This window comes from Trichechus manatus, unplaced genomic scaffold, assembly GCF_000243295.1.
Source record: "Trichechus manatus latirostris isolate Lorelei unplaced genomic scaffold, TriManLat1.0 scaffold00008, whole genome shotgun sequence".
Lineage (NCBI taxonomy): Eukaryota > Metazoa > Chordata > Mammalia > Sirenia > Trichechidae > Trichechus > Trichechus manatus.
Genome location: NW_004443944.1, coordinates 18,393,381 through 18,396,665, shown reverse-complemented (window position 1 = coordinate 18,396,665; position 3,285 = coordinate 18,393,381). Strand labels below are relative to the sequence as shown.

Sequence of the window (3,285 nt, the reverse complement as noted above, 5' to 3'; positions counted from 1 at the left end):
TATGTCTTGGTGACTTTCTTTTGGGATCTACTCTGTGTGGAGTTTGCTGAGCTTCTTCGATAGACATCTTCTCATCTTTCATGATATCAGGGAAGTTTTCTGCCAGCAAATCTTCAACAATTCTCTCTGTGTTTTCTGTTATTCCCCACCCCCCCGTTCTGGTACTACAATCACTCATAGGTTTTTCCTCTTGATAGTGTCCTACATAATTCTTAGGCTTTCTTCATTTTTTTTCATTCTTTTTTTCTGATTTTTCCTCAAATAAATTGGTGTCAAGGGATTTATCTTCAATCTCACTAATTCTGACTTCCATTGTCTCAATTCTGCTCCCATGATCTTCTATTGAGTTGTCTAATTCTGAACTTTTATTGTAACCTTTTGGATTTCTAGTAGCTGTCTTTCTATTGTTTCTAGCAGCCTGTTAAATTTGTTGTTCTGTTCTTGTCTTGTTTTCCTGAATTCCTCTATAGCTTTGTCTGTGTGTTCCTTGACTTGGTCTGAGTGTTGCCTGATCTCTTGGAGAGCTCTGTATATTAATCTTTTGAATTTTAGCTCAGGTAATTCCATGACCTTATCTTTCTCCAGAAGGTTTCCTGGTTGTTTATTTTGGTCACTTACTGGAGCCATCTTGCCCAGCTTCTTTATGTGATTTGATATTGACTTTTTATCAGAACCATCAATAAGTTATTATATTTATTTATTATATGTTTGTTTACTGTGTCCTAGCTTTTTGTTTTGTTTTGATATGCCCAAGTAGGCTGGGTGTGTAAGCTACTTTGGTTATTGGCGTATTTGAAGCTATCACTACCAATCTCCAGGTGGTTAGAGCAGCTTCTAGGTGTGTGAGCCCAGGAGTCTATTCACTTTTCTTGTGTGGGTACAGCACAGGTGTCCAGGTCATCAGTCACCACTTGTGTGGTGCAGACTCTCACCTACAGTCCTAGGCAGGCTGGGCTGTGTAGGAGTGTTTGGAGCAGGCACAGGTATCTGGCTGCAGTAGGGAGCTATGTTCAGAGCAAGGCTGGGGGCTGACGGCTGCCCCTGGGTGCCTGGGTGGGGGTGTGTGTCCCTGTCCCCTAGAGCTCGTAGGGGGTGGGTATTGCAGCTGGTCCTTGGGCACTTGATGCTGTTGGCTGGAGGGACTTGGAGGCAACACTTATTCTTAGACCCCTGTTGTGAGTGGCTAGATAGAGTGGGTACTACCACCAGACCTCAGGCCCCTGATGTGAGTGGGTGAGGTCCCTGCTTAATGGGCCAAAACCCACTGCCATCGAGTCGATTCTGACTCATAGCAATCCTATTGGACAGAGTAGAACTGCCACCTAGGGTTTCCAAGGAGTGCCTTGTGGATTCGAACTGCCAACCTTTTGGTTAGCAGCCGTAGCTCTTAACCACTATGCCACCAGGGTTTCTGCTTAATAGGTAGGGTGTTGTTAAATGTCACAAATCTGCAACTCCTCCTTGGCTGCTGCAGTTGAAAATAGGCTTCAAGTGTATGCCCTGTTGTTTTATGCTAGTGAAGGCATGCAGGGTTGAATAGGTCCACACAGGTCTAGGATGGGGTGAAGGGCACTGCAAGTCCTTGGACCCCTTATAACAGTTCCTAGGCAAAAAGGCAGGGCCTCCTGACCTGGCCTGAGTTCCTGGTTTAGAGGGCATGGTGTTTTTTAAAGCTATGAGACTGGTTTGGGCTCGGATAGCCCTGAGTTCTGGCTTGGGGGGCGTCACAGTTGTTGAATACTGCCAAAATGGTGTTGGAGAGAAGTGGGGTGGGGGGATGGGTGAGGGGAAAGAGGCACTTCTCCACTGTGAAACTCCCGAAGTGGGAGGGGTTATTTTGTCCCCACAGGGTAGGTTAGACGTTTCCACTTAACTTTCACAGGTTCAGCACAACTTCTACCTGGCTCCAGAGGCTTGTGCAGACTTGCTGCCACCTGGCCTCAACTGATGTGGTGAGATGTGTCCCCAAAGCTACTGCTCACCTCAGCCCACGTGTGCCAGCTGACCCAGCCAGCAGCATGCTGGCAACCTCTGGACTGGCATTTCTCTGCTGCTTTTCAATTGTCTCCCCTTCTTTGTGCCACTCAGTCTGACTCTTCAGCTTTGTCTTTGATGATCAAGGCCCCTAGATTGTCATATATAATCAATTCACTTGTTTTTTTGGATCTTTGTTTTAAGAGGGACGACAGAAAGCATCTGACTATTCTGCCATCCTAGCCCTGCCTCCTGTGTTTAGCACTTTTGTCTCCCATTTAAGAAGTCTTTGCCTACCAAAGTTTTAAAGATAGTGTCTATGTTATCTTCTAGAAGCTTATGCTATATCTTTGACACTTAAATCTATAATCTATAGATTTAAATTCCTTTGTCTTCTGGCTTCTATTTTTTCCATTGGGAAGTCAGCTATCAGTCTTACTGTAGCTCTTTGAAGGCAATATGCATTTTTTTCCCATCAGATTTTAAGACTTTCTCTTTACTTTGTTTTTCAGCTAAATCAAAACTATGTTATATCTAGGCATTGTTTTACTGTGATGTGCCTAACTATGGTTTTCACTGGGCTCTGAGGGCTTCTTCAATCTGTGGCTTGATCTCTTTCATCAGTTTTGGTAATTCTTAGCCATTTCCCTTCCTTTGCTCTTTTCTCTCTTTCTTGTCCTTCTGGGTACCCAAGTACACATATGTTTGTTATTTTCACCATATGTCATATGTCACATTCACTCTTTTTCATACATATATTTTTTATTCCTCTCCCTGCTTCAGTCTGGATATTTTCTGCTAACATATCTTCTAGTTCAATCAACCCCTCTTTACCTAGGCCCAATATTTTCTAAATGCTAATTATTTTATTTCAGTTATTGTATGTTTTAATTCTAGAATTTTGATTTGTTTCCTTTTTATAGATTCTAATTCACCGGCGAAGTTAACCATTTTTCTTCTATTTTACCGAACAACTAAATTTAAGTCATTTAAAAGTCTACATCTAATAACTCAAATATCAGGATCACCTGTTGGCCTATTCCTATTGTCTATTTTTTCCTTGGTATGTGTTATGGATTGAATTATGTCCCCCCAAAATATGTGTTGTACTTGCTAACCTTTATGCCTATGGTTATAATCCCATTTGAGAATGGGTTGCCTTTGTTATATTAATGAGACAGAATTAGTGAAGGGTATGTCTTAAATTAATCTGTTTTGAGACATAAAAAGGGATTAAACAAGGAAGCAAGAGAAGCAGAGATGGGGGAAGACTGATGCCAAGCTACATGGAGATCTCCAAGGAATCAGAAA

General features: G+C 42.3%; 1 long non-coding RNA gene across 1 annotated transcript; it reads left to right on the top strand.

The window, feature by feature from the left end:
- The first annotated feature begins 814 nt into the window (after positions 1-814).
- On the top strand, positions 815-2,915 carry LOC111822660 (uncharacterized). The gene is made up of 3 exons (XR_002825802.1): positions 815-838; positions 1,883-1,952; positions 2,898-2,915. It is a non-coding gene; the product is annotated as an uncharacterized LOC111822660 (long non-coding RNA).
- The last annotated feature ends 370 nt before the right edge of the window (positions 2,916-3,285 follow it).